Here is an 11,014-nt window from a genome sequence, read left to right as displayed (position 1 = left end):
GGAGGGTAACAAGGGACTGCTTGCTACTTCTGCAGGAATTGGATCGGGTCAATTCACCGACAGTTTCCAAAGTACTGGCTCCGTTGAGGCTCCTTCGTTGGTCCCCCGGTTCTCCAGGTCAGCCATCTCAGCGCCAGACACCGCACTGGCAAGCTCTAAAAATGATATGTCCTGGTAACCTCTTCTCCCTTGTGCCAGGCGATGACCAATGTGCTGTGCCTCCGGACTATGTCCTACGAGTGTTGTTTAAAGGGGTGTCAAAACTTGCTCCCGGGATACAGGTCCTTGATAAATACTCATGGCCGAATGTCTATGTCTCGGGCCCCTAGGTGGATGCTCACCCTTTGATTTGTAGCCTTCCTTCTCTGCAGTATTCAGTGGTCGTCAATGGGGTGAGGCAGCCACATTGGATGATGGGCAATGGTGTCTGCTATCACCTGACCCATTTTGGCATATCCTGGGACCTGCCCCATTGTGTAATGCGGGGGTCTGGTGGTATGCCTGTAAAAGCATATGTATGACCCATTCAAGTGGTTGTTGGTTAGCATGAGCTATGCAAAATCCTTTGTTGAGCGTTCTTGTGCACCACTCGGACTCCTCGTTGGCTTCGGGCCACCGTGGGGTCACCTTGTGTTTAATGTTCCAAGAATGTAGGTATGTTGCAAATTCCTGGCCCTGAAAGAGTGGCCCATTGTCAGTCCTGGACTGCCCATCAGAGAGGCCGCCAAAATCGAGGCTGGTGCATGTCCATGGTTATTGAGAAAGCTATTCGGTAAGCACGGGTACCTGCTACGTGGCACCGGCATAATGCGGTTTCTACTACCCCATCTATGAGCGGGAACCGTAACTTGCTCCTGAGGCAATTCTTGGTTTTCATCATCCCTTGATGTCCGGTGTGCCTAAGTTGTACCACATGCTCCATTAGGCTAGAGGGTAGGACTAGTCGGGCCCCTTGCAGCAGGCACCCTTTGGCATCAGTTACTAGCTCTAAGTGCACCTGGTGGAGTGAGTCTAGTTTTCGTTTTGTCTCTGGTGTCCTGTGTCTTTTGTGTTCCTTGATGGTATCACATTTTCCTGACTTGACTTCTGCAAGGCTAGCTGCAGACACTCATTACTCTCCGTTGCTTGGCAGATCATGTCCAGGGATAAGGGCAACAGTCAAGATTGTTCCCCCACATATCTGAATTACTCTTCTGTGTCTTCTGCATCTGCCTCCTCCTCCTCCTCTCGCGTTGCTTCTCTCAATTGATGGGAGAGGTAGTCTGCTAGGTTGTTCGCCCCAGGGCGGTATTCCACCTGACAGTCATAGTCTTGGAACTGTAGCATCCACTTCTCTATGTGAGGTGGCGGCTTAGAGGAGGTGCCTTAGATTAGCAGGACCAGCGGCTTGTAGTCGGTGCTCACAACAAAGGGATGCCTATCGATATAGAGGTGGAAAAGCTGGTACACCCACTGGATGTCGACAGCCTCCTTTTATATTTGAGAATACCACTGTTCTACTGGCACATGCAACAGGGGCCCATTCTCCACAGGTTTGCTGCTGGTTGAGGACAAGTCCTAGCCCTTTCAGGCTGGAGTCAACTGTGAGGGTCGTGGGTTTTGAGGGATGAAAGTAAACTAGCATTGTGTCAGCTGACAAAGCATCCTTTGTCACTTGTAATACCTTGGCTTGGTCATCGTCCCATGTCCATGTAGTCATTGCTTTTGTAAGGTCTCTTAACGGGTGGGTGAGATTGGTCAGGCCTGGTATGAAGTGACCACAGTAGTTGCCCATGCCCAGACAACTTCTCATCTCAGACACATTGAACAGGCCGGGGCTTCCTTCACATCACGTACCTTTTCGTGGTCTGGGGTTACGCCATCCGCTGAGAGAGTGTAACCAAAAAAATATGATTTCCTGCTTCATGATTTCACATTTTTCTCTTGCAGGGTGAGTTGTGACTCACGGATTCTTTGCAGTGCCATTTGGAGCTGTTCATGTTGTTCCTTGACAGACTTAGCATATCTGAGGATGTTGTCACTGACGTTGACAACCCCCAGCCAGCCAGCTAGCATCTCTCGTATAGTGTTCTGAAACACTTCTGCTGTGCTGGAGAGCCCAAAGATTAGGTGGCGGGTGTGTCAGAGCCCCACATAACTTGAGAACATCATGAAACACCTTAATCCATGGTCAGTGTTTGTTAGTGATACCCTGATAATAGGTCCACTTTGGAGAATCAGTTAGTCACTCAGCTCCCTGATTTAATCATCGATGGTGAGGGTGAGGTGTCGTTCTCTGAGGATTGCAACACTAGTCAGCCTCATGTCCATGCAAATGTGGATTTCTCCGGATTGTTTCTCTTTCCTCATCACTACCATCGCTGACACCAATGGGTTTGGGCCCCTAACCTTCTCAATGATCCCTGCTTTCCTGAACTTGACCAGCTTGCAGGTAGGAGGCAATTCAGCAGTGCCGTAGTGCTACTAGTTGTATGGATTTATCGATATGTCATCAACCTACCTTGTTTTTCATGCATCTAATCCCTTCGAACAAGCTCTGGAATTCCACCAGGATGTGGGTTAGTTCCTCGGTGTGTATTTCAAAAACAAATTAGACTATCTTTAGTGCCTCAGCGGTACTGCTGCTGAGAAGCATGCCTTGGCCTCCATTAGTGACGTAGACAGTTGTGTCAACCCGTGATTCCCCATGCAAGATCTGGTCACAAGGTCACAAAGCTTTCGAGCATGGGTAGGAGTTTATTCTGTCCATATGCGAATACACTGACTTTGGCTTTGTTTAGTACAGGTCGGCTCACATTATATCAATGGAGGCTCCAGTATCTATAATGGCGTTGACTGGGAAGGTGCCGACTTGTAGGCGAGATTGGGGCAATGGTCATTGGGTGGTGGTGAGTGTATTGTGTATTCCGTGACATTGTAAATGTTTCCTTTTCCTCATTTCCTCTTTCTGGGATGGCATTGATGGTCTCTTTTGCCTTCCTCAGTTTTTGATGACATGCACACTTTGGCGAAGTGATTGTACTTTCCACATGATGTGTATTTCTTTCCTCTAGCTGGGCAGTCTGACGGACTGTGGGTGTGCCCTCTGTAGTATCTACACACATTATTGCAGTTTACGATGCTCTTTTAGGTTTTTTGAGTGTTTTCCTAGTTGAACCACATTGAGAGGTTCTGTTTTGACTGTTCGGTGTAGTGCTCCATATGCAATTCCCTCCCTTTTGAGAGCTTCTTTGATCTTCCCATTATAAGGATATCCTGCAGAGATTTTCCCGACTCTTGTAGAATATTTTCTCTTAGCTTGGTCGAGGCACACCCTTGGATAATCTACCCTCGTATTTCTTCCTGTTTGTTGACTAACCCACAAGTGATGGCTATTTCTCTCAGCCTGCCATTGAAACTGTCTAATGTTTCTTCTGCTTCTCAGTGGGCCTGTCAGAATAGAAATCACTCATAGTCTTGGTTGGCCATGGGCCGAAATGGGCATAAAGGGTTGCGACCAGCATGTTGTGTACCTTGGGCTTCGCCTCATTAAGTATCTTGTGTATTCCTTGTTGATGGTGCCCCTTCAATTATGAATGGCTCAATTTCTGGAACTCTTTCCACGTCAGTGGTACCGGTTTCCCTGTGTATACTGTTTTCTCTTGTGGCAAGGTAACCACGGGCAGTGTGCTGATGCCGGGCGGCCGCCGCCGCACTTGTGGCAGGTTCGAGCACTGGGACGATGTCGGTCCGTCGGGTGGACTGCGCCCACCTTCATTGCTAGTGTTGATACCTAGCCTAATCCTGGAAGCAGTGCGGGCCTGGGATCTCCTGGCAGGAGGGTTTGGCGCGCAGGTTGCTTGGGCAGACAAAATATCACAAGAGGCACATTGGTTACCAGATATTGTTCGCGCAAAACTGCCTTTGCAGTCCATGTGGCCACGGCTCTCGCTTTTATTTAGAGGCCCACGTCACCGGTGGGCTAAACCAAAATATCCCTGGGAGAAGCATACGTCATGCGGCCTACCAGTCCATATGGAGCTGCACCCTCAGTGTGTTATCCATATAGGAAACACTAGAGGGGTGTGGATCAGTGGCGTAACGTAAAACTTTATGAATAAATAAATAAATAAAGCGTGGCCTAGCTGCAGACTTTGAAGATGGGTCTCTAAAGTTCCCAGATATCAAAGATATTCACAGGCCTTGGGCTGACTAGGGGGCCGCCTGAAGGCCTTGGGGGGCCCCTACGCCACAGTGGCTGCCGGGGCCTGAGTTAGGCCACTGATTTGTCATATAAGACATATAGGGCCGAGGTCTGATGCTACAATGAAGACGTTTGGGGACGGGTAGCTGCTGGAACACTAGACGTCATATATATTTATGAGAGAATGATGTATGCTTTGGCTCATTGCTCATAGGAACGCACAAATGTTATTTGCTGTTCTGCTTTTTTGTATTTGCAAAATCCCAGTGAAGTGATTTATTTACAAAATAATAATAATCATCACAAGAGTTAATACACAATGAGAAAATGCGGTAGTAAATGTAGCAACTCAAATGTCCCTCAGCGCTCTTTGGGGTGTGTTCAGGCCTTCATCATGCATGGCTGACCCAGGACCATCTCTCCTTCAGGAAACAACTCAAGACCTGGCTGTTCAAGCAGTAGCGACTCCCCTCCCTCCCAGCGCCTTGAGACCCTTACGGGTGAGTAGCGGGCTCTACAAATTACTTGATTGATTGATTGAATAATGAACATGTACATATTTTAATAATATACCTTCATTGTATTGTTTTGCATAGTGGGCCTGGACGACGACATGCAGATTGCCGTACATACTTTTAAGTGAGGTGCTTCCAACAGAAATCGGTTGTGTTGGCTCCGCTTCAAGTCTGGAAATATTTGCGCGTGTGTGCACACTTGCAAAAGTATGTTCACACCCAGGAGTACAGCAGAATACGTTTGGACTGAGTTAATCATTGACTGCCCTACTGACGTACAGGTCATAAAAGCATCATAAAAGTGCGCACCCAAAACGCCCTTATGACGTATGTGTACACTTTATAGGCTCGAGATCCACATGTGAAGGGCAGTGCAAACCAATGTTTGTACAAGATTGGTACAGAGGAGGGAGAAAGGAAACTACCTTTAGCTGAAGTTTAACAATTAGGACCCAGACTCACTGGTGCTAGTGGCCCCACGGCATGGACATGGCGTGGGGATTACTGAGGGGCAGCAGTCTGGCCTAGCTGAATTGACTGTGATACTTGCGGCAGAGTGTGTGAGACAGTAAGAGGAGGGAGAGAGAGAGAGACAGAGGATAGAGACAGAGGAGAGAGAGAGAGACAGAGACAGAGACAGAGACAGAGAGAGAGAGAAAGAGTGCTTGTATAAAAGGAAGGGGCGAGGAGCAACTGGACCAGATAGGCCCAGAGTTTGTGATGATGCAGGACAGAAGCTGCAGAGCTAAAACAGTCTCCCAGTGGCTCCTTATTGTGGGGAACCCCCACGACTCTAATGTTGAACTTTTGAGAACATAGAGGTACTCTACTTCCCTGTTTCCTCTGACACTGGAACCCTCCTGTACCCCATTACATTTCCTCACTGCTCACTGACTTGCTCTCTCACTGCTGAATGTTATAACTACTATTAAACTTCAGTGTGAGCCTGGAGCCCTTGTGCACCTGCACCGCCCCAGCTGCTCGATGTCTGCAGCTCAGTCTAAGAGAGAAACCTGCCACCACATCCTGTTTACAGCAGCCAGAAACCTCACCAGTGCAGCAGCCTCCAGTGACACAGATCACGGTACCAGCCTCTGATGACAAGACACATTCACTCCCCATAAATGTCTGACCGAGCAATGCTGTCATATCCACACACTCCAATATGCCTTAAGAGTCTCCTACGTCAGCATAAGGATGATCATTGGCTAAGTACGGGATGCAACACCCCACCTCTGTACCTCCCAATCATTGCCACATCCAAGTTCACTCGCTGCTGTCAGTCTGTCTCTTGAGTGGGGGTGAGTGTTTGTATTGTCAACGCTCCGTCCATCATCACCTTTGGTTTTTCTTTGTTCGCCCTAAGTGTGGCAGGGTATGCTCAGACGTGTGTCCCTTGCTCACTTTGCCACTGGAGTCAAGCAAGCCGGGCTGAAGACGGCTGTAATGCCAGAAACCGGTCCCAGGATGCTTGTTTCCGGTCCAGGGACGGCATGGCTTGGCAGTTCGGGCTGGACTGTTCCCATGAGGCACAGGGTCAGACTTATTTGCATATGGCCATGTCTGAACTGGGGTGGCGGAGTGAGCTAAAGAACGGGGATGGATTAAACCCAGATCAGTTGACTGGGGGTGAGTGTTTGTAATGTCAACGCTCCGTCCATCACCACCTTTGGTTTTTCTTCGTCAGTCTGTCTCTGTCAGCATCTCCTCGCCATACCAAGACCCTGTATGCTCCCTCACGGTTCTATTCTTTCTACCCAGTTGACCCTCTTCTTTGGAATGCCCCCCAAGCCAAATCAGGACCTCCCTCTCCCCAATGTAATTCAAAGAAATTCTAAAAGTTCATCTCTTCACTCTAGACAGACACAATCCCTGACGTGCATTTTCCTACCATTGACGCTCCATAACACTAGCAATAAGATGTAAATATGTCCAAAAGATTGATTCCGCCCAAACCACTCAAAGGTTCATCATCCATGCCAGCCTCAAATTTGCTAAATTAATCAAACATACAAATACCCCATTAAGATAACGTGCTTTTTGGGCCCCTTTTTACTTGACTCTTCTGCTTAGGGCTTCGCGACAAGTCCAGAATGGACATTGTGGTCCTCACAGTTCTGTTCCCCTTTTTGCTTTACTGCCTGGAGAATATGGCCTCAGCCCTCATCATCAGAATTCTTTCTCAGGAATGTGGTCCCTCCGCTTTCATCTCGCCTCTCTACTTGTGGGGATCTCTTGATTCTAGAATAGTCGTCACATAGAGGGGGTTGTAGGCGAAGTCTAGGAGGGAGATATAGTACTTTTCACAAGGCAGATGTAAATGCTGTGCTGCGCTGCGTGAAAAGGAGAGAGGAGGAGTGTGCTAAATTTACAAAATATGGCACTCTTCTCCCCTCTCCATAGCACTGGGCGGCCCTGAAATCAGCTGCTGTTTGCCACTGAGACACCTTTGCACCAGAGTGTCTCTGTGAGTCTAGCATAGGTTTTGTACTGATGGGTAGTCTTCCAGTACAAAATACTGTGCCGGGACTCACTTCAAGCCGTTCCCCTCTTTGTATGCATGCTGCACAGTGCAGCACACTGGCAAAGTGGGAAAAGGAAGGAGAAATGAAAGTATTTCTCCTTCCTTGCACCTACTTTAAATGGGTGCCGTTTTCTGACGCTAAAACCAGTCTACTTTATTTAGTAAATCGTGTTTTACTGTCAAAAAACCTTGGGTGGTTGCATGGGAACGCCCATGCATCACCCATGGCTATGCGCTGCTTTGCATTACTTTCACGTTATTTCCAGTTTAAACAACTTTAGTGCTGGAAAGTAAATCGTGAAAAAAAGAGTTTGCGCTAAATTGCGTTACTTTTCTGATGCAAACCCAGTGTCAAGTAACTCTACCCCCATGTGTTTTATAAGAAGTTCAAGTTGAGTTTGTCACACAAGATTTTCCAGGTACTGAATTCTAACATCTAGCTCCCTGTTGTCACTTATCAAGGCACTACATTTTCTATCTGCGGCATCCACTTTGACTCTTGTTGCAGATTCTCTGTTGTTTTCTTCTTTTTTTTTTTTTTAGCTTTATATAGCGCAAATTAGATCCGAACGTATCAGGTATCAGAGCGCTTTACATGAGCACCAGTTTCGTTAAAGATGGACACATTCTTAGGTCTCGCTGATCGAACACGCATGTGTTCTCAGCGAGACTTAAGTAAGGGCTCTCAAAAATGCACCCAAAGGCGGATTGCCTACAGTACATGTTTGCGGGCGTGTGCACATCGCACACCAGTTGCCTCTCTCCGCACTCATGCTGGTATGCTTGCAGCCCACTTCAGACTTCAAACACTTCAAAGGAATCCGTTCCCCGCTCCCGCCGTTTCTGGCTTTGCTCGCTGAAAGCTGTCATGACCAAGATCACACCCGATTAAACAGCCGAGGTAATGCGCCCATAAATTATATTGTTGCTTCCTGCTACTTTGGTGTCACCTCCGTTTTCATAATTGGATCCCAGTCTTTTGCTATCTAGATGTTGTAAAATAGACATGAAAGGTTTAGTTATGTCCTGATTAGGGTCACTTTCGGAAAGTCTTACAGAAACTACACTGTACGCATTCCTACCCGTTCTGGTCTCGTTTCTTTAAGATTTATGGTGCTGTTCATTCACACTTGCGAGATGCCAAAAGAGCTCTTTTGAGCTTCCAATTTAATTATGTGCTAAGAAATGTTTTATTGTGTACTATACCATGATGCCAAAGTCTGTGTGAAGTCTGTGCATTGCAACAAACGCCTAGAGGTGCTGCTGAATTTTGCACAGCCTGCGGGCGGACTCCTGCAGGATTACCATCACACCCACCTCCACCAATACAATGTCCACCACCCACCACCACCATGTCCACTACCACCACCACCACATCCACCACCACATCCACTACCACAACATCCACCACCATCATGTCGACCACTACCACGTCCACCACCACCATGTCCACCACAACTATGTCCACCACCACCACACCCACCTCCACCACCACACCCACCTCCAGCATGTCCACCACCACCACACCCAGCACCACCACCACCACAACCAGCACCAACACCACCACGTCCACCACTACTACCACCACCACATCCACCACCACCACGTCCACCACCACCATGTTCACCACATCCACCACCATGTTCACCACATCCACCACAACATCCACCACCACCATGTCCACCACCACCACGTCCACCACCACTACCACATCACCACATCCACCACCACCATGTCCACCACGTCCACCACCACCATGTCCACCACCACCACGTCCACCACCACCACGTCCACCACCACCATGTCCACCACCACCATGTCCACCACCACCACGTCTACCACCACCAAGTCCACCACATCCACCACCACCATGTCCACCACCACCACATCCACCACCACCACGTCTACCACCACCACCATGTCCACCACCACCACCATGACCACCACCACCATGTCCACGTCCACCACCACCATGTCCACCACCACCACGTCCACCACCACCACATCCACCACCACCAAGTCCACCACCACCATGTCCACAATCACCACGTTCACAATCACCATGTCCACTACCACCAAGTCCACCACCATCACCATGTCCACAACCACCACGTCCACCACCAACACGTCCACCACCAACACGTCCACCACCAACATGTCCACCACAACCACATCCACCACATCCACCTTCACTACGTCCACCACCATTACGTCCACCAGCACCATGTTCACCACCACCATGTCCACCACCACCATGTCCACCACCACCACCACCACCACCTCCACCACCACCACGTCCACCACCACCACATCCATCACCACCGCATCCACCACCACTACTACGTCCACCACCTCCACCACCAAACCCACCTCCACCACGTCCACCTCCACCACCACCACATCCACCACCACCATGTCCACCACCATGTCCACCACCACCACCATGTCCCCCACAACCACCACCATGTCTACTACCACCACCACCATGTCCCCCATCACCACCACCATGTCCACCATCACCATGTCCACCACCAGCACCACCATGTCCACCACCAGCACCATCACCACCACACCCACCACCACCACCACCATGACCACCACCACCACATCCAACACCACCACCACATCCACCACCACCACCACGTCCACCACCACCATGTCCACCACCACTACATCCACCACTACCACCACACCCACCTCCACCACCACCACGTCCACAACCACCACCTCCTCCAACACCACCACATCCAGCACCACCACATCCACCACAAATACATTCACCACCACCATGTCATCCACCACCACCACCACCCACCTCCACCACCATCATGTCCAACACCACCACCACTATGTCCACCACCACCACATCCACTACCACCACTACCTCCACCACCACCACCTCCACCACCACCACATCCACCACCACCACATCCACCACTACCACCACCGCGTCCACCACCACTACGTCCACCACCTCCACCTCATCCACTACCACCACCACGTCCACCAACAAGTCCACCACCAAGTCCACCACCATTACATCCACCACAACCACGTCCACCACCACCACAACCACCACGTCCACCACCACCACGTCCATCACCACTACATCCACCACCACCACCACTTCCACCACCACCTCATCCACTAACCACCACGTCCACCACCACCACCACATCCACCACCACTACATCCACCACCACCACCATGTCCACCACCACCATGTCCACCACCACCACGTCTACCACCACCGCGTCCACCACCATCACATCCACCACCAACACCACCACATCCACCACATCCACAACCACCACCACCATGTCCACCACCAGCATGTCCACCACCACCACATCCACCACCACCACGTCCACCACCACCATGTCGACCATCAACACCACCACATCCACCACCACACCCACCACCACCTCCACCACCACGTCCACCAGCACCATGTTCACCACCACCACGTCCACCACCACCAGGTCCACCACCTCCACCACCACCACCTCCACCACCACCACATCCACCACCACCGCATCCTCCACCACTACGTCCACCACCTCCACCACCAAACCTACCTCCACCACCACCACCACGTCCACCTCCACCACCACCACATCCACCACCACCATGTCCACCACCACCACCATGTCCACCACCACCACCATGTCCACCACAACCACCAACATGTCTACTACCACCACCAACATGTCTACTACCGCCACCACCATGTCCACCATCACCACCACCATGTCCACCACCACCATGTCCACCACCAGCACCACCACGTCC

At 50.2% G+C, this 11,014-nt stretch overlaps 1 protein-coding gene across 1 annotated transcript in view; it reads left to right on the top strand.

Moving 5' to 3' along the window:
• Positions 1–4,545: 4,545 nt before the first annotated feature.
• Positions 4,546–11,014, top strand: part of INTS7 (integrator complex subunit 7) — a 363,775-nt gene continuing 357,306 nt past the window's right edge. Inside the window, exon 1 of the mRNA XM_086927848.1 lies at positions 4,546–4,683. The gene's annotated coding sequence lies outside the window, so the exon portion shown is untranslated. The remainder of the gene's footprint in view (positions 4,684–11,014) is intronic.

This window comes from Lissotriton vulgaris, chromosome 6 (assembly GCF_964263255.1).
Source record: "Lissotriton vulgaris chromosome 6, aLisVul1.2, whole genome shotgun sequence".
NCBI classification, from domain to species: domain Eukaryota; kingdom Metazoa; phylum Chordata; class Amphibia; order Caudata; family Salamandridae; genus Lissotriton; species Lissotriton vulgaris.
This window is presented reverse-complemented; position numbering and strand designations above follow the sequence as displayed.